This window comes from Aotus nancymaae, unplaced genomic scaffold (assembly GCF_030222135.1).
Source record: "Aotus nancymaae isolate 86718 unplaced genomic scaffold, 86718_ANA_hifiasm-v0.15.2.pri h1tg000018l, whole genome shotgun sequence".
NCBI classification, from domain to species: Eukaryota; Metazoa; Chordata; class Mammalia; order Primates; family Aotidae; genus Aotus; species Aotus nancymaae.
Window position 1 is genome coordinate 13,156,248 of NW_026988430.1, and position 21,590 is coordinate 13,177,837.

Here is a 21,590-nt window from a genome sequence, read left to right on the forward strand (position 1 = left end):
TATACATACATATATGTGTGTATATATAGATCTTATATATACATTAATCAATACATGCTGCACATGTATCATTGAAAACTAGATATCAAATCATATTCCAAAAATATATTTGAATAAAATTTGAAATTAATTAATATGGAATAAAATTTATGTACAATTGTAAAAATATTTTTAAAATTACATATCATTTATATGCATACCTTCCCAATACAATGAACTGGACACCTGCAAATTCACAGTAGTTGTTGCTAAAAATATAACAAAAAAGAGAACAATTAATTATAACTGAAAGAAGAAAGAAAAGCTTCATGAAATCTGTCAGAAATGGAAGAAGGGCAGTAACTAATTCTTATTGATTATGTGCATGAAACCATGTTGATATTTTTATAGACATTAACACATTTAATAAAGGACATTTTTTTTCTGAGGCCTTACAGATTTTTAGAATGTTAGTAAGAAGAGAAAGGGAATAACAATAGGGTGGGCTGAGGAAAGTGCATTAATGAAAACATGTAGACATGTAAGTGAATAGAGTGTTCAGGGAAGAAAACCTGATTTGTCTGCAGCACAAGATCTATGAAATGATGGATGGAAGAGAACACAGGTCTTGAATGTCATGTTATGGAGGGTGAAATTTTTTGCAGGCAGTTAGAGGATTTTGTTAGAACATCAACACAGATTTTGCTCAGTCTCTAATTCTGGATTATGCAAGTCTGATAACACACGTGCCTGGTTACTAGAGTAAAACCAGTGCCTCAGTCTCAGAACAAAACTTAAAATCTTCAATATTTGAAAAACAATTCATAAGAATATTCACTCTAGGTTTTGTTTATTTTCCACATTAAAAGATTATACCTTCCTAAGGTAGAATCCAGAAAAAAATAGTCTCTACATTCAAGGATACAGACACAGGGTGTAGGTTTTACACATGAGATTCACCCAGAGGACATTTGGATTCAGAAGTAAATAACAAGAAAAGTCAAAAGTCATGCTCATACAGCTGATGTCTGGCAGGCATGAGGACAGAGGTGTCTGGATCTTCAGGACAGCAGTCCCAGAGCTTCTGAGACTCAGTCTGGAGTCACATACTTTCTCTAGAGAAGGACCATGGCTCTCCTGGAAATTACATAAAGTACCTAATATCCTTTAACAGATACTTCTGCCTCAATGAAACATAAAGGAATATTTTGCATACAAATAAAGACCCTGAATTATATATTTGGCTGAACAATGTGCTCACAAGATCAGAATGTAAAATATTTGCATAATAATGTGCCTTCCATTAAAAATGTGTGTAACAAAATATGCAAAAATAAATTTTTGAAAACCCTTGTGAAATTCTGAGTGTCATTCTTTTGTTATTGTTGGTTTGCTGGATTTTACTCAGTCTTTATTAAGATAAGTGTAGATAACCAAACATTAGTAAGAAATAATAGAATGCAATCCCATGTACTCTTTTTCCAGTTTTCCCCAATGATAGCATTTTGCAAAATTGTAGTACAGTATCACAACCAGGATATTGACATTGACGTAATCCACCACCATTATTCAGATTTCCCCAGTTCTGTGTGTGTGTGTGTGTGTGTGTGTGTGTGTGTGCGTGCGCCAGTCACAGGTATTTGTGCTACATAATGTTATCACATCTGATCTGTTGTGTGTATACACCGTAGTCATTACAGTGAAGAGTTTCATCAGCACAAGTAAAGTTACCTTTTAAAATCACATCTATGTGAATGACATGCCTGGTCAAACCAATCCCCTGAGCCCTATGCAAATCAGACATCGCCTCCTCCAGACTCTGCATATATACCTGGCTGGCATCTGTGGTAGGTGGGGACCACCTCTTTTGGCTTTGGAGCCCCCCTCCCTCTGTCTCTATATGGGGGAGCTTCTTCCTTCTGTCTTCTCCCTTCTTGCCTATTAAACTCTCCCCTCCTTAAAACCACACACACAAAAAAAAAAGAAAGAAAAGAAAACACATCCACCTCCCTCCTGCATCCTTAATCTCCACCATTGATCTTTAACCGATGACAACCACAATTCTCTATTTTTAACATTTTGTCATTTCAAAAATGTTATACACAAGGAATCACAGTGCATGCAAACTTTTGGTATTGGCTTTTTTCACTAAGCATAATTTTCTCAATCTTCATCTAAGTTTTTGTGCAGATCAATAATCAGTTCTTTTTTATTGCTGAGTAGTATTTTACCATACAAACATGTCACAGTTTGTTAACCCATTCACCTGCTGAAGGACATCTGAGTTGTTTTCAGTTTGGAGATAATACAAATAAAGCTGCTATGAACATTCACACACTCTTTCTAATATAAATATAAGTTTTTATTTCTCTGGAGTAAATGCCAAATAATGTAACTGCTAGATGGTAATACCATGTTTAGTTTTATGGGAAACTGCCAAACTACTTTCCAGAGTGACTATCATTTTATATTCATACCAGCAATGTATGTGATCCCGTTTCTCCACATCCTCACTAGCATTTGGTGTTGTCATTTTTTATCTTAGCCATTCTGATAGGTAGGTAGTAGTGTCTCACTATTATTTTAGTATGCATTTCTATGATGGCTAATGATATTGAACATCATTCGCAGATCTATTTTCCATCTGTGAATCCTACACACTACTCACTACTACAGCCTTCAGTTCAAGTTATTATTTCTCAAATGGATACAATTTATTCTGAACTGGTCTGCATTTCTGTGCATTGCAAGTTACCTAGAATCCACAGTTTTACTCTAGTAATGGCAGAGTAGCTAGGTGTAGACCAGTCCCTCTTCCAATAAAAAGCTGAACAAAATACAAACAAATCTGTTTGAAGTCTTTAGAGAGTTACTCAGCTAAGACGTCTTGAAGGATCATGATCTTGGAAAGAAGGGAAAGGCAAAGATGTGGGCTTAATATTGAGCAGTGCTTTTCTGTTTAAAATATTTGCTGATTCAAAGTTAGCAGCTGAGTGGTAGCAAGCTAACAAGATAGACAGCAGTGGTTCAGGAGTTGAGCAGAAAGTAATCATCTGTGAGTGCGGATGGGAGATGGAATTCAGAGCCCACCAGAGAAGAGGAACCCTAGTGAATATCTCTGGATTTCACTGTGACTCTAAAAGAGCTTGTCTCCAAAAATATGGGTAAGTTGAAATATACCAGCCTTCACAAGACCGAAGAACAACCTCCTATCAGCTCAACCCCTGGTGGGATTACGCATATCTACTCCCCAACTAGTTGCCTATAAGAAACTAGTGGATCCTGGCCAAGAGCGGTGGCTCACGCCTGTAATCCCAGCACTTTGGGAGCCTAGGGCAGGTGGATCACTTGAGGTCAGGAGTTCAAGACCAGCCTGGCCAACATGGTAAAACCCAGCTCTACTAAAAATACAAAAATTAGCTGTAGCGGATCCTATCTAAAGTAAAAAAAAAAATCTCATCTAGGCAAAATCTTCAAAATTACCCTGGAATATATTATAAACCAGTCACCATTTAATAAATATTACACCAGGGACCATACACAAAATGGTCAAAACACAAGAGAAGAAAAAAATGTTCGTAAAAACCAACAAGAGATGTCAAGAAGAGATTGGTGTTATTCAGACATAAATTTTAAAATAGTTGCAATTGATTAATATGTTTAAAAATTTAAAGAGGGAGAATTTCAGCCAAGAATCGGAAACAAAAAGAATCAACTAGACATTGCATAGCTTAAAAAAGGATAATTGAAACTAAGAACACAATAGATTGCTTAACAATAGATCAGTCCAGAGATCAGCAAACTTTTTCTGGTCCAGATAGTAAACGTTTTAGGCTTTGTAGGCCATACAGTCTCTGCTGAAACTATTTCCCTCTGATTGGACTGCAAAAGCTGCCATTGACAATACACAAATGAGTGGGCAGAGCTGGGTTCCAATAAAGCTTTATTTACAAAAACAGATTACATATATGATTACATAATCACAGAAGGAAAGAAAGTTGAAAATTTGGAAAAGATTCTAAGAGACATACGGCACATGATAAAATTTACAGAAGAACAGAAGGAGAATAAAGCAGATGTAATATTCACAGAGATAATGGCTAAGAATGTTCCAAACTGGATGAAAAACTTCAAACCAAAGACACAAGTCATACTACAAACCCCAAGCAGAAAATATGAACAAGACAACTTAACTTCTAAGAGGTGCTCTTCATTGCAGCCCAAGTAATTCTCTAAAGTGGAAATATAATTATCCCACCTCCTTACAGAGAAAATTCTGTTTATTCCATAACAGTACTTGGGGTCATAGTCTCACTTTTAACTTGTTCTGTAAACTCTTCAGAACCTGGTCCCAGGACAACTCTCAACCTCATCTGTGGACTCTCCTGCTCTATGTTCCTGCTACCATGAACTTTTAACTGTTTCCTCATCTGCCCAGGCAGTTTCATTGATTTGCTCAAGCAGCTCTCTCTATCTAGAATTTGCTGTCATTGATTGTCTTCCTTTAGAACAGCAAATCATCCCCAAGTCTCAGCTCAAGAGTTACTTTCTCTTTGACGCCTCTCCTGACTCTTTCCCCTTGCTGACAGAATTGACTCCAGCCTTCTCTGTCAACCACTGCAACCCAAGCCTCTGTCAGCCATCATCCCCTCTGTAGCATTCAGCTCCCCTATCAGTCTGTAAACCCCTTGAAGACAAGGACTATGCATTTCTTATTTACATAAACCCTCAGCACCTAAAACAACATCTATTTCACTATATAAAAAGCCCTCAGTACAATATACATGCATGTGTATATGTGTGTATGTGTATATATGTATATGTGTGTATATGTGTATGTGTATATATAGCTGTGTGTGTATATATATATACGGAGTTCAGGTAGAAAATCTGTCTCCAAATATATCAAAATTATTACCTCCTACTATCTCAATGTCAAGCACCATGACTGTGGTTGTTCAGAAAAAAAGCTGCAATACCAAGTATGAGATGAATTGATTGGGCAACACTCTACTTTCAAATGATCTTAAAAATGAAGCCAAGTGTGAAAAGACACTCCATTCCTGCTGCCCAATGGCATTCTACACATTTCCTTAATGCCTTTCCTCCGTAACTTCTACTAGATGGGTATGTGTTTATCATCATTTTACTAATTAGAAAACTGTGGCCCAGACACTGACTAAAATCATAGCTAACGAGACAGAGCTGTGTTTGCAACCTATGTCAACCTGATTCCAAAACCTGTGTTTTTTCTACTTTGCCACACTGTCTTCTGCCCTGGAATTGACTCTCCTTGAAAACTGAGACCCAGCCCCGGCCACTGAAACTTCTTAAGTATCAGAAGCATATAAAACAATTCTCCATGGCTGCCTGTCTTGAATTGTGATACCATTATCCTCTTACAGACCAATTGGTGTGAAATCAGATCCTGCCTGGGAGTGGGAAAAAGAATAGAAAGGGAAGACGCTGGCTCCAAGCTCGGCAAGACACAAAAACTTACTGGAGTTCTGCAGGGGCCTGTTCAAAGTCTGGGTATATTCTGTCATTTGGCAAGAATTAAATAGAGCCTTGTGTCCTCTAAGATTATTCTGTTACCTTCAGGATTAGGTTACCCATCATTATATTTAACCTATGGGAAAAGCCAACACAAAGCTCTGCTAAAGATGTAATAGGAAGCATATAATAAACGCTAATGTCAAAGAGATACAAGTTTCCCACAGAGAGCTGGTGCTGAATGAATTCTTTCTGCTTCTGCCTACCATCCCTGAGGGGAACTCAGCCTCAGAGGCCCAAATGGATGCGAGAAAAGCAGCCCCGGCTGCCTAGAGACAGATACAGGTGCTTTGCTCTTATTCATTCATGAGCTAACGACGAAGAGGGTGCAGGAAGAAGGGAAGGGAGGTTAGAGCTGACCTTATCTCACTTAATCTGTATGAATTCCAGAAGGCCCTGGGGAACCTGAGATTCCTAGACTTACTCCCTTCTCACATTTCCTACTGGAAATCCCTCCAGCTGGCGGGATGCTAAAATAGGTACCATTTAGCCGGATAATGAAGTCCATATGCAATTGTTAGAAATATAATTGACACTTCAGACTTGGGATCTGCATTTTGCTTTGCACGGTTTTCTGCTGCCCAGCACGGCTGCCTGACGGGAATGCTTCTGTTTTCCAAATTTCTTTGCCCTGGCTGGAGTTAAAAGTAGACGCTTGATGTGCTAATGTCAGCTTATAATAATACCTATATGTTATGCTGATTACATAAAATAACATTTGTAAAGCAAAGTGCCAGACACACGGTGGCACTGTCTAAATCAGAACGGTTATTTACAATCTGTCCTCTACCTGCCTTTTCCAGGCTCATTTCTCAGGACTCTGTTTCTCCCTGAGGCCTGGTCCAGCACACCTTTATGTCTATCCACACTGAAACAGTCATTGTTTCAAGCAGATATGAGTTCCTTTATGCTGTCATGACTTCATATGTGCCTGTCAAAAAGAATGCTACTGTGGCCCCAGGGTGAAGGAAGTGGTTTTATCTCCTGAGCAATAAAATCAAGGTTTATGAGGATTAGAGAATAGCCTAAGTGAACTTGGACTTTCTTGGCAATATTTAATCCTTTTGACTTTTGGGACAAAGTTGGCACAAAAGAAGAGAATTCAGAAAGACGTTCAAACTTTAGTGTGTAAACAAATCGCCAGGACAATTTGTTAAAATGACAGGTTGTCTGCAAGGTTTTCCGCTTACAGATAGGGGACATGGGGAAATCCAAGTTCCACTGTTATTCATGTAACACACTCACACATGCACACACACACTCACAGAAACACAGTAATTGACTAAATATGTTAATAACATAAGAACATAATTTTGAAGACAGAATAGTGTAATAGTATATGTTACTGCAAAGAATGATACCATCAATTTGCGACTAACAGCCTCTAATCACCTGGATTTTAACATAAGATGATAAGGATAGATTTGTCTTCTTTCTAGTTTATGTATGGTGGAATAGTAGGAGCACATTTAGAAGGCAATAACATGTGAATAGCAACTACTGTTACTGAGGAAAAGTGCAAAGAGCTCTGCTTGAATTACATTATGTATTGCTTATGACAGCTCCATGAAGCAAATGTATACATATGTATGAATATATTGTTATATATAATTACCAATGTATATGTAGGTGTGCACATACTTACCATATACCAATCTTACATGCAAGAAAGTCTCAGAAAGGCTAAAAAAGGTAACTAAGATCATAAAGGGTCAAGTCAAGATTCAAATTCAGTGCCCCCTGATTCAAAAACCTGGGCTCTTAACCACGACTCTCCACAGTATTTTCCAATGATATTAAAATACAGGCCACTGTGAAAAGCCCTGCACTCATCCGAGTACTTCAGTAAGCTCCTCCATAGATACTGAAGGTAGAGACTCAACTTCACAGTCTCCCTTTGACTTGGAAGCAAAATTCAAGTAGTGAAGTGTACTGCATATTTATGTTCCTGTATCTTGTTCTTGAAACAGCTGCAGACTGTTCATGCTGTCTCAGGGTCCACTGGATTCAAAGAGCATGGGAAGGCAATTCTCCTGTACCGAGGGTTTGCTGTGTGCAAGGAACAGTGCTGGAGACTTAACACATTGCATTTCCTTCAATGAAATGAGCAAGGTGAAACTTTGGTCTAACAGGAACTGAGAGAAAAAGCTTCTTCCCTGTGCTGTTCTCACTCCTTACCTGATTTTCCTCAGTTTTTAGGAAGGGCACATTTTGTTCACAGAAGGGCATTTATGAGGTGTGATTTCACCATCTCAGAGAAAGTCCCTGAGTCAAGTCCGTGTCCCCCGCTGCCCCTGTGGACGCTATGTCTGAAGGTCCGTGATTCAAGATTAATGTTTGCTTGAAATCGCTTATCCCCTGTGAAAGTGCCAGTGTCCAGGAGTGGTGGCAGAGTCACGCTAGAAATATTCATCTTAGATCTGGATGTATGTGGTTAGAAAAACTCAACGTGAAGTTAGGATGGTGCAGACCAGAGACAAAGAGATGTCGGCCATGTGGGAAAGGGTGCGAGAGATGCTGGAACACAGGATGAGTCCCTGGACCACATTTTGAGCTTCATGGCAAATATGTGGTCCTTTTGTCTTTTCTTTTTCCCTTCAGTCCTTCCTCCCTCCTGCCAAGTTATCTGACCCAAAATATGTTTCTATGAGCTGTTAGTACTTCCACCAAGTTAGCCTAAGGCTGCCTCTTTCTATATTATATGCCCATCCTAAAGGTTCCTCTGTACATACTGAACACTAACCTAACTAAATGTAAACCGACTGGAACCTACTCTTGTGCCAATCATTGAGTTTTGGCCAATCACAGGCGGCCAACTGTTCAAACCCTGTTCAAATAAGGCAAACGCTGAGCTGTAATCAATCTGGCTATTTCTGTCCGTAAATCTTCTACCACACAACAGGATTGAAGCCTCTCTGAATCTATTCGGCTTCAGGAACTGCCCAATTTGTGAATTCTTTTTTACTCAATTAAACTCTGTTAAATTTAATGTTTCTAAGGGTTTTACCACTTTCTTTGCTTTTCCAAAATGCCAGTTTGTGGACTGGTTATCTAAGAACCCATGGGAGAGGATTTTTGGAAAACAGGTATTTTCAGGCCCTGCTCCGCAAATCCTTTGATCCGGTAATTCTGGAGTGGGGCCCAGGAAGCTGGATTTTAAGTGATTCAGAGGCAGAGCCAGATTCCCAGCTTCTGGTGATCTTGGAAACAGCAATACAGTAATTCTAGGGAAACTTCCTTCGTGAGCTTTCTCAATGCCCTGAATGCCTGGAGACTCACAGGGAGGCTATATTAATATTTCATGTCTTCTAAATCAGTTTTCAAAAGTCATTAAGCCATAAAATTTGATTTCCCTGAAAGGTATACATTGGCTTTATCCACAGGACAGCACATAGAGACATTTGGAGTTTTGCTGCATTCCTTCTATTTTCCACCCTCATATCACTCAGAGGCAGATATCATTTAATCCCTCAAGTCACCAGCATCTCACTTCCCAGGCTTCTCTCTCCATGCCCTTCAATAACTCAGGCATCCTAAATTATTTACCAGCTCAGCTTCATCCTCTACTCTTTCTTCTAAGACTTTTTTCATTACAATACAAGATCAGGGTTCAGAAACACTCTTGCCCCTCTTCCTGTAGAAGGGTTAACATCTCTTAATGCAAAGGATGAAGGGTCCGCTGATTTCCTGGCTTGATTCTTAACAAAAGTTGTTTATTTTAGGTTGTGCCTTGATCAAAACAGAGCAAAGTTTATGTTCATAAAAACACATTTCAATAAACCCCACAAGTGCAAAGGTGGAAGATAATGGGCTTTATCTTCAGTGACCAGTTTTTCAGCAGTCTCGGAACTGGCTTTCAGAAGTCAGTGAAATGTCAGATGGATGAATATATAAACACATCTTCTGTCTCCATGTTTGGTGACATCCCCTTGGTAGCTTGAAAATGGCCACGGTTGGAGTGTTTACATTATAAAAATGAGCAAACTGCTACTAATCAAGTCTTCCTTGATCAGAAAGCTGGTTTGCCAGCACCCTGCTGTGCCAACCTTCCTGTATCATCTGGTTTGCTTCCTAAATAGCTGTCTTCCTGGTAATCTTACCTTGTAAAGTTGGCTGCTTTGAATATTCACCAGACCAAGTCTACTACAAATTCACAAATTTATGTGTTCTATCCCAATTATAAGCCTATCCCTCCCTACAGAAGTATCACCATCCTAACCTTCAGAGTAATTCTTCCTTGCACTTCTATATTACTTTATTATCTAGTGTATGTCTATACATTTTACAGTACTTGCCAACTTAAAAAAATGTGATATGCTGTTTCTTTTAATCTACAAGTTCCCCTTTTATTCCTTTATTTTTCTTACAATTTATCTGTTGAGAAACATAAACCTTTGACGCACTGATATTCCCACAGCCTGAATTTTACAGATTGGATACTCATGGTGCAATTTAACACATCCCTCTGTCCTCTGTATTTCCTGCATGTTAGCATCTAGATCTAAAGGCTTGATCAGACTTGGGTTTGATACTTCAGGAAAATAAAGGTGGCATTGTGGTCTCTCATCAGAAGACGTATAATATCTAGTTGTTTCTCTCCTTATGATGTTCAGTCATTGATACCCAATGCTTAGATCCATTTATTCACTGGAGATTACAAAATGCCAATAATCTCATTCTCTCATTTCTTCTTTTCACTAATCAGCTGAAATACTTTGAAAAGATATTTTTTCTCTCACCTGCTAATTAGCAACCCATGGCACAGACCAAATAGAGAAACACAGAATAAATGGTTGATTTTCTCCCTTTTTAAACCAACTTTTAAAATGAGTTGATTCCCTTACCTCTGCAGTTTAAAAAATTCAGTTGTTCTAATAAATTAATAAAACAAACAGATGCATAGATGCCAAAATACATCTATTCCAATCCAGAAGCCAGTATCCTTCTTCATTAAAAAATACTCAAAGGATTTCTACAGAAATCAGGGACAAAAGAAGAATGTTCATTAATGGTGATAATGAACATTTGGTTTTTATCTCCATTGTGGAGGCACCTGTCAATGTTATTAACCAATTGCAATTAATTAGAGGTAAAAGCCTTGGGAAAGAGGAGGTAAACTTGCCACTCGTAGTACATAATATGATTGTACTTTTGAAACATGCTAGAGAATCAGCTCAAAACACCATTAAAACAACACAAGAACTTAGTGAGTGTCCACCTCATGCTCCCATGTCAATCATTTGCCTCTGGTTGCCTTCCTCCTCTGTCCCAGGGGTGAGGAGGGAGGATGCAATCTCCTGACAAGGTGATTTCCCCTGAGTACCACTGGCCCTGGGAAGAGAATGTGGGTAGGGGCACCAACCGTGTCCACCACACTCAGTACAGTCTGTGCTTATGGCGTAGTATATCAAGCCTGAGAGCAAAACACAAAGAACCACAACACCAAATTTCAAAGAAGAGCCAAATAATAGATATGAATATGAATAAATATGATTAGGAATATGTACAGGAATAAATATATGTATAATATATAGATACAAACATACAAAATATTAATATATAAAATATACATATTTAATAAAATATATTTATACATATTGCATAAAAAGTAGGCTTTGTTTTTAAATAAGTACACTTAAGCCCTTTACTCACCAATATTTGCCATTTGGAAGGCAAATATAGCCTGGGCTATAGAGTCTAAACAGACTGGTGTCAAGTTCTAGCTCCCCAACTATGACATTGAAAAATTGTCTAATTTTAGCCTCAATTTTCTCTTCTGTGAAATGGATACAATTATTTAATAAAAGCCTACTTTAGAGGGTAGCTATGGAGATTAAAAGAAACCCTGTATCAGTATGAACAGCATTGCCTGAAATGTGGTACAAGCTGATCAAGCTTTAGCTAATTGTTCCTTTGTCAGTGTTTAATCTAAGTTTGACCCTCTTAAAAAATAGGCAAGAAATAAACAAATAGCTGAACACACAAAGCCTGTGCTTCATTTAATACTGCTTTAACTCCAGAGCCAGCATTTTCTCTTCAAAATACCTTGACTTTTGCCCCATCCCCTACTGCACCTGTGAGCTCTGAAATACACCACCTGCCTCAACCCTGAGACATTAATATATAGAAAATAAATTAAGCCTTCTCATTAAGCATAGAAAACTAAGACTTATGGCCTGGATGTAATTTTAAAGAGAATTTAGAGATGCTAAAATTGTTCTTCATATAAAATTTTGAATATATATTAATCAAATTATATATCAATAATAATTTCTTTCCAAATAAAAAAGCATTATATACACATTGTAAACATTTTACAAAATACAGCTAGCAAAATACTAAGTAATTCAAATCCCCCCATGTAGAAACATACAATATTATCATTTATGCTTATCTTTCTAGACTTTTGGTGTACAAACATTTATTACTAGATTATTTTAATACAAAGCTGTATTCATAGTGCATATGTTTTATAACTTTCTTTTGTCATTTCAGAGGATATCACATCTTTCTAGATTATTAAAAGTTTTATATCTTATTTAAATTGCACAGAATAGACAAATAGATATGGATATGAATAAATATAATTTGGAATGTGTATAAGAATGAATATATGTATAAATATATAGATACAAACATTATACAAAATATTATATAACATATACATATTTAATAAAATATATTTATACATATTGCATAAAAAGTAGGTTTTCTTTTTAAATAAATCAAATTTATATACTTTTTAAAACAATTTCCTTGCCATTGTAGTTGAAATTCTATGCAAATTTTAAAGTGAAGAATGATTATCATTACATACACATATACATAGATATATTTAAATCAGTTTAACAACTGCTTTTAGTACCTGCTGGGGAGAAGCAACATAGGTGTTATAAAGATGGATAAGAAACAGATGCTGTTAGAAAATTCTCCCAGTCAACACGTAGAGAACAGATCTGGGCACAAATAATTATAATATAAGAGACATAAAATGTTAAAATGATTGTGCTAAAAAACACCAAAAAGAAAGAGATCATATTCTCTAAAGGTAAAAGGAGGAGGAGAAAGATAGCTATCAAAGAGGAAATGGAATCTTCGCTAGTGTTTGTTGGATGGAGAACGGAGGGAAAAATATTTCGGCTGAGAGAAAAGATGAGCAAAGACTTAGTGCAGCTATAGTCACAGTGAGCATGTTCCCAGATGAATTTCAAATTGATTTAATTCCAAACACTGACAAAATTTTCTGAACTGTGCCCACTATTAAGACATTAGGTGGGCAACTACCTTTCATGGCACCTTTAAAGTTGTACTTATTGTGACAAATCCCTCATTGAAGCCAACTGAAGTTGATTTCCCTGAATACTACACACACACACACACACACACACACACACACACACACACACACGCAGAGTTGGCCCTTTATATCCATGCATTCTACATCCAAGAATTCGATCAATAATGGATTGAAAATATTCCAAAAAAATTATTTCTGTAGCAAAAAAAAGTACAGTCTTCCTTTTCTTGTCATTATTCCCTAAACAATATAGTACAGCAACTATTTACATAGCATTTCTATTGTATTAGGTATTATAAGTAATCTAGAGATGATTTAAAGTATTCGGGAGCATATGCAAAGGTTACATGCAAATACTACAACATTGTATGTAAGAGACTTGAGGAGTGTCCACTGATTTTGGTATCCACGGGAGGTCCTGGAACCAATTCCCATGGATACCAAGGGACAACTGTATACATACCCACACACAAACACACACCTGTATATTTAGATAGCTTATCTTAGAATGTTTATGTATCCTTTGGAGTATAATATTTATGTATTTCTTTATTTATATACATATATTATTTTCCTTTGGAAATAGAGTTTGTTGTATAATATGAAGTGATTGCACCTCTTAGGGGATCTTAGGGCAGAAAACTTAGTTGGTTATGGGTGTGCTTACCCTGCCCCTGATCATAATAACTGGACTAAAACGTGCTCGCCGGAATTCTCAAGCCATCCCTAAGTCCAGAGAGTAACTAAATTCCCTATTAGAGAGCCAATTTGTTGTGAGGGAAATTAAGTTATTATTGCCTCTTGAATGTCAGCTGGCAGGCTCCATCTCTGGCTAATGCCTGTAATTATACAAACAGCCTTCTGAGCACAGCCCGTATGGCAGCTGCATATGGCATTTACAGTTGTTATAATAACACAACAGCCAGCCAAGAAGCACAGCACAAGCGCACCTCTAACCCGCAAGTGACCTGCTAATTAGCAGCTGTGTGGGGTTAACAGAAAGAGCACCTCATATAGGGCGGTGTGTTGTGAATGTAAACACTGACCCCAGTAAACGGGAAAATGTATGCCAGGAGGAGCTTACTCATTCCCTGCCTGTGTTGGTCAAACAAATGGGAAAAACAGACACTCAACGGAAAGACCCTGTAAAATTAATACAACGCTGAGAAGAGGGAATCTGGTATCTTTTCCCCACAACCGCTCCCACATCCCCAGAATCATAACTATAGAATTAATCTTTGGGTTTGGACATTGAAGTTAAATGTGTCCAGTCCCAAGACCCTGCTCTCCATCTTGGCTCCAACAATCTCCTCTCTCGTTCCATTGCCTCATCTCATTTATGGTTGCCCTAAAGCTCCTTTTTGTTTCCCACTAAGAAGTTCTGTTTGTTTGGCTTTCTGTGCTCAGAAGGTTGTTTGTATAATTACACTATTATCGAGTCCCATGTTGAAAAATATAATGCTTCCTAATATTTCTCTTTCTTCCATCCAGCTCCTTTAAAACGCCGTGTATCTGCATCCGTCTAGATCCTTACAATCTTAATTCCGAGTTCTGCTATTGTCAAACATTTGAAAGTTGTTCTTAACAATTGCCATTTACAAAGGCACCAAACTGCTTAGGCGAAACAAATACCTATGGACTGTGAGGACCGCTCACATGGACTCTGCTCACGGTTTCTTTTTTTTTTTTTTCTATTTGCCTCATTGTAGCAGTAATTTTTTCTCTTAATCTTTCTTCCTAATGAAATTAAATTTCTTTTCTTGTTTCCCTTATACAACTTTTATCATTTATATAACAAATTAGATGATTATAATGTCACAAAGTGAACAGATAACAAATTAGATGATCATTTACCATAAAAACAAATGTTCATTGGGTACACTAGTAGTTTAAACCTGTTTGGTAATAATTAATGGTAATAGCAGTATGTATTAGGTGTATAATCTGAACACTTCACATGCACAATCTCATTCTATCCTCATAATAACTATTATGCATGTTCCATTAATACCTCATTTTATAGATTAGAGAATGGTTCTCAGAGAAATCAGTATTTGCTTACAGTCTCACAGTCAGTGTGAAAGCTAGAATTCAAGTGGAACTGATCTTACTCCAGAACTGAAGCTCTTCTCCACAGTCAGTTAAGAGGTCACGGCTCAAAACTCTGGTCTCCTCATGGATACAGGCAGAATGATCTTCAAGGGCCCCTTCAGTCCTATAAAATATGAGGAGACATAGAAATATAAAATGCAATCCTCAAAAAGCTTCCCGTCTACTTATAAATTGGAAGACAAAGGCAATTTAAATCAATGTGTGTGATATTTGGTAATTCACCAGTTTATTATTGACTTTTGAAGTCTTTTTATTTAAGAAGTAATTTGAGGCTTTCCATTCAAGGTGGCGGATCCATCACATGCCTTCTCTTCCTCTTCTCTTTTGACATTCAGGGAAATGTCCATGTAATTATGCAAGGAAATAAACCCATGGCTACATAAGGGGAATGGCTGACGCCAGGGGACAGGCAATTCCAGAATGTTTTGGATGTCAGAGGCAGATGGGAGTGTGTAAGGAGTGAGATAGAGGAGTGATCTGGGCATCCGAGCAGGAGAAGCCTCCAGGTAAGGAGGAATCCTTTGTCCATGTGGATCCATGAAGATCCATGATTTTTATTTTTCACGTTTTAGCACCCTACTTTTTTCTTTTTTCTAACATTTATTTTATGTTCAGAGGCTTATGACATAGGTAAATTCATGTCATGGGCATGTGTTGTACAGATTATTTCATCACCCAGGTACTAAGCCTAGTACCAAAACAGTTATTTTTTTATCCTCTCCCTCCTCCAGCCCTCTGCCCCCAAGTAGGTCCCTGTCTGTTGTTCCCTCTTTGTGTCCATGTGTTCCCATCATTTAGCTCCCATTTATAAGTTATCCTAGATTGGAGATGACAGGCACAAAAGTGGAGTGAAGACTGGAAGGAGCGGACGGGGAAGAAGGTAATTATTTGAAGGTTTAACCATGAATGGCAGTGCCATCTACCTTGCCCTCACCCTGAGCCTAGGAAGTCTATGGTTTCCTCCAAAAGTAAAAAATATAAAAATCCCTCTTCTAAGTATGTTATACAAGTTTCCCAGGCAGAATTTGTATTATGAGTTGTTCTTGGTACTGAGTAAAGCCCTTATGTTTCTGCATTTGAACAAGCTTAACTTCATAGGCAGTAAGTTATCTTATTTTAGGCCGTCTTGAAGGTAAACCAGTCTTCCTCTTCCCAGAAGCCCAGCAAGACAGACCTACCTATAAATGTGCACAGAAACCTTACATCAATTCCATATAATCATCAGCATGACTCTTAATTCTTACATATAAAAAGGAAACCAAGAATTATAAAGTATATGATAAAAACCAGCAGCCTGGAAAAAAGAAAGGTCACATAAGTGAGCAGAAATAACTCAAAAAATCAGGTAAAATTATAACAAATAAGATAGTTCTATGTCTTAGCCTCAATAAAATTTGAGAGGACATCAATCTATTAAAAATATGATGCTGATTCACAACAGCAAAGACATGGAATCAACCCAAATGGCCAACAATGGTAGACTGGATAAAGAAAATGCGATACATATACACCATGGAATACTATGCAAGCATAAAAAGAAAAACAAGATCATGTCCTTTGCAAGAACATGAAAGGAACTGGAGGCCATCATTGTTAGCAAACTAATGTAGGAACAGAAAAACAAATACCACATGTTCTCACTTATAAATGAGAGCTAAATGATGTGAACGCATGAACACAAAGAGGGAACAATGGGCACTTGGGCCTACTTGAGAAGCGCTTTACTTTTCACTTGGGCTTACTAGTACCTGGGTGATGAAACAGTCTGTACAGCAAACCCCCATGACTTGGATTCACCCATATAACAAACCCCTGGACATAAAATAAAAGTTAAAATAAGAAATAAAAACTTAACAAAAGAAAAAAAAAGGGTGCTAAAAAGTGAAAAATAAAAATATATAAAAGAGTTACTAGAAATTAAAATTAACATTGCCAAACAAAGTATCAGTAGAATGATTGCAAGATAGAGTAAAGTACCTCTCCTAAAACGTAGATCAGAATTATAGAAGTAGACAGAATGAAGAAGGCAAGTAAGAGTTAGTTGCAGGCAGTCAAACATCTTAGTAAAAGAAGTAACTAGAAAAGAGATCAGAAAATGGAGGCCAGGTGTTGATGGGTCAAACCTGTAATCCCAGCACTTTGGAAGGCTGAGGCGGGCGGATCACATGAGGGCAGGAGTTCGAGACCAGCCTGGCCAACATGACGAAACCCCATCTCTACTAAAAATACAAAAATTAGCCAGGCATGGTAATGCATGCCTGTAGTCCCAGCTACTAAAGAGGCTGAGGCACACGAATTGCTTGAACCTGAGAGGGGGAGGTTGCAGCGAGCCAAGATCACCACTGCATTCCAGTCTGGGCAAGAAAGAAAACAAAGAGGAGAGGAGGGGAAGGAAGGGGAGGGAAAGGGAGGGGAGGGGATGGAAGGGGAGGGAAGGGCAGAAAAGAAAAGAAAGAGAGAAAGGGAGGAAGGCAGGAAAAAGAAAGAAAAGGAAAAGAAAATGATCAAATGTGTAATAAAAGAAACTCAGGAAAAAAATAGAAAATTATTCAGTATAAAAAGAGCGTAGAGTTAAGATTAAGATAAATGACAGACGACCACATCTGAAACATTGCCGGGAAACTTAAGAACAGCATGGATTTAACAAAATAAATAACATCTGAAAGCTTCCAGAAGAGAAAGTGGGGGAATAATCTTATCTCTCAAAAGAAGCAACAATCTGATTTCTCATGAACACCATTGGCTGTTAAAAGACACTGCCTTCATGGTTCTGAGGGTAATTTTTATTTTTATTTTTATTTATTTATTTATTTATTTTATTGTTCCAAAGTTGTTTTTTATTCTAAGTTTGTTGAAAGAAATAAAATTATATTTAAAAAAATAGAGAAATCTCACAAACTGAAGAAAGCCAGGAACAAAAAAGAACAAGTTAGTACTTTTTCCTGAGAGGCAGATCTAACAGCTGCAGAATGGACTTTTTCCTTTCCAGCTTTTGTCAAACAAAACAATTCTCCTATTGCTAAGGCATCAAAAAGCACTGAGTGCGAAATGGGTTGTTCGGGTAAAAGGTCTCAAGCCCTCTAATGGCGATTAGTGAAAAGCCGCTACAATTTCCTCTCCTTTCACATCAAATGTTAAATTGCCTATGCTTCTACTTTTTATGTAAATTTGAGAATTTCACACACATGACCTGCATTTCAGACCTGGTCATGTTTGATTAAAATCTTACTACTTAGCATCTGCACTGGCATCCCAACAACTGATTTCAGGGGCCAACAGCAGCAAGAGCTGCTCTGATCTCAGGACCTGCAGCCAAACCCAGCCAAAATGCACCCATCCCAGGAGACTCAGATGCACTAGAAATTTACACTAAAGCCTAACTCCTAAAATGGTGGACCTGCCCGCAAGGGCAGATCACATCCTAATGGTTCACAGGTCACACACAGAACGAAAGTTACAAAAGTCACCTTACAAGTCCCAAAGCTCTAAATGGATTCATTCCCCACGACTTGGTTTCCCTAATTTTATACTGATAAATCTATCAAATTAAAAGCTTTCATTTCCAACCACTTCAGAAAGACAGACAACACAATGGTTAACATTTTTGTTCTCTGCCGAATTGCTTGCTTGTGCTAAACTTTGGATATGCATGGGTAAAAGGAAAGCTCGAATTATTTTTCCAAAAGTTCCAATCTTGTGTTCTGATTTGAAATATTGAGTACACACCTCCGATGATTTCCCAAGTTTCTTTTTCAAGATACTTAAGTCAATTCATGTAACTGGCAAGGTCAAGTCATATAACTGATAACCATAAATTCCATGAGGGCATTGAATTCCCAAAGATATTGGACCCTAGAAACCCCCATCCTGTCTCCTGGTTCTATAGGGAGTTAATGGCCCTCCTGGGACAGCATCTCCTGGGCTCCTGTCTTACATTCAGAAGGGCCTTGTGACCCTAAGAATGGTTTTGCTGAGTCGCTGGGCACCATGTCTTCTCCTGCGCAGAAGAATGGCACAATCAGCACTCTTCCACCAACCCAAGGGTGCAACTTGAGTTTCATTCTGGTTACATCACCCCTAGTCCTGGTATGAAACAGCAACATGGCCAAAATTGACCATGTTCAAATAAGATACCTGGTAACACAAACTTTTAGATCAGATATGACTCAGTCTCTCATCTCCAGCCCAGGTACACACAAAAATACCCAAATTTGAGCTAGAACTGTGCTAAGAAAAAAAGAGTGAGAGAGAGAGAGAGAGAGAAAATGTTGACAAAGACAATCTAAACTACCAACATCGACATAAGCCAGACTCTAGAGAGTCCCTACTTCAGTGACTGCCACTTTTTAGTCTCAACAAAAATGTCAATATCCTGAGTTTTATCAGCATTTTCTAAAATAATTTATGGGACACAAAAGCATATAAATGAATAAACAGAAGCAGTGGTACAAAGTCTGGAAAGCCCACTAACCAGAAAAAGAAATCTCACAAAAACAGTATCAAAAGATGTATTTAAGTGAAATAAATTAAAGGTTAAAACCTTACACTTTCAAGTTTTCTTAGACAATTGTTTTGGGAGACGGTATGGAGTTGATACATTTCTCTAATAGTCACTTGGTTAAGATCAAATACCAGAATGAGTCTTCAAAAGACATTTTTGACTTTAAAAATAATGGCCCCATGGCAGCTAATTTGAACACAAGAGAAACTACCTTCTGAATTAATATTCCAAACCCTAATCAGCAGCTTGTGTCATCAAACTGTTAAGACATTCTGCTTACTAACTTGCTGACGGTAATTTTTAAAACATATACCTCATGTTTTAGAACATATGTAGATGTACAGAACAATTTATAAGAGAGTATACAGAGTTGCCACAAACCTATCACTCAGCCTCCTCTGTTATTAATATTTTACAATCTTTTTGTTACATTTGTTACAATGGTACATTTATTATAAGGAATGAACCAATACTAATCATACTTATTCAGATGTCCTTAGCTTCCACCCAATGTCCTTTTTTTGTTCTAGGGTTCCATCCCGTGTACCACTTGTCATGTCTTCTTAGACTACCTTTGACTGTGACGGTTTCTCAAACTTCCTTGTGTTTAATGACCTTGACAGTTTTGAGGACTACTGGTCAGATTTTGTAAGATGTCCTTCTCTTAGAAGGTGTCTAATTTTTTTCCTCATGGATAGACTGAGGTTACAGGGTTAGGGGAAGAAGATCACTGAAGTAAAATGTCATTTTCATCACTTCTTACCAAGGGTAAATACTATCGACGAGACATCACTATGGATGTTGACCTTTATCATCTGGCTAGGGTGAGGTTTGTCAGGTTTTCCTGTAGTGATGTGACTCTTTTTCCCCCTTTTCATACTGTACTATGCACAGCCCACATTTAAGGAATGTGGACTCTTGATCCACCTCTATGAAAGTAGGACATTCATATAAGTTATTTAGATTAAGTGATTCAGACTACAGCTGCTAAGAGATTTGCCTCTCTCCTCTGTTAATCAATCATTTATTTATATCAGTTTGAACTCATTGATATTCATTTTATAATTTGAGTTATAATCCAATATTGCTTTTTCATTTTGCCCAAATTATTACAGCTTTGGCCATAGGAGCTCTTTCCATTGGCTTCTGTGTGCCTTTGACATAACCCCATCAATGTGTATTGGTTGTGTTTTGGTGTCTTTTTTTGTTGTTATTTTTTTAATTTTTGGTTTTTGAGCACCTCCTTACTTTCTATCATGTCAAGTTACTCCAGGCTCATCTTATATATTTCCTGACCTGGTCCTAAAATCAGCCATTTATCCAAAGAGCCTTGCTTCTTTTATTGAAAATGGTATTCAAAAATAAGATCTGAGGAAAGTGTGTTCCTGACTCCTGGGGTATTATTGCTTCTAGGCTCTCTAAGCTGACAGAGCGAGGAAATATATGTGTGTATATTATTACACATTTATGCACACATCTATAAATATTTCTATAGGTAACCATCTGGGTCTACATTAAGCTAAATATGAATTCATACTGATATCTCCAGCTATAATTCACTACCATATAGATTATTCTAACTCCCTCCTCACTTATCCATAAACTACCATTCCCACAGTAAAAAACCTGATTTCCACTATCTGCCATCCAGTTACTTGATTATTCAATTCCAGTATACAAATACAGTATCAGAATTGTTAACTCTACACCCATGGGAAGCACCTTTATTACCTAAAGTATAGTACTTATGTGCAGTTCCTTTTACCTTTAGAATTACAGAATCCACCCATTTTCAAAGTTACTTAGGTCTGAACTTTTCCTGTGATAAACTTCACTGGGGTTGGATTCGTTTTGTTTAATTTGCACACATCAAAGTTTACTGTAACATTCTAAGTTTTTGTCAAATGCATCACAAAAATGGTATCCACTATTAAAGTATCAAACTAAAGAGTTTCATTACCCTAAAAAATTATCTAGGTTTTTACCTGTTCAGTCCTTCCCACCTTCCCCCAAACATGTGGCAACCACTGGTCTTTTCGCTAGTTTTCTATTTTCCAGTACGTCATAGAGTTGGAATTATGTGATATGTAGACTTTTCAGATTGCCTTTTTTCACTTAGCAATATGTGTTTAAGATTCCTCAATGTGT

At 37.5% G+C, this 21,590-nt stretch overlaps 1 long non-coding RNA gene across 4 annotated transcripts in view; it reads right to left on the bottom strand.

The window, feature by feature from the left end:
- Positions 1-203: 203 nt before the first annotated feature.
- Positions 204-21,590, bottom strand: part of LOC135275754 (uncharacterized) — a 201,871-nt gene continuing 180,484 nt past the window's right edge. For all 4 annotated transcript variants that reach the window (XR_010343325.1, XR_010343327.1, XR_010343324.1 and 1 more), the window contains 2 exons: positions 14,941-15,044; positions 204-248 (listed from right to left, as the gene is read on the bottom strand). This is a non-coding gene — a long non-coding RNA (uncharacterized LOC135275754). The remainder of the gene's footprint in view (positions 249-14,940; positions 15,045-21,590) is intronic.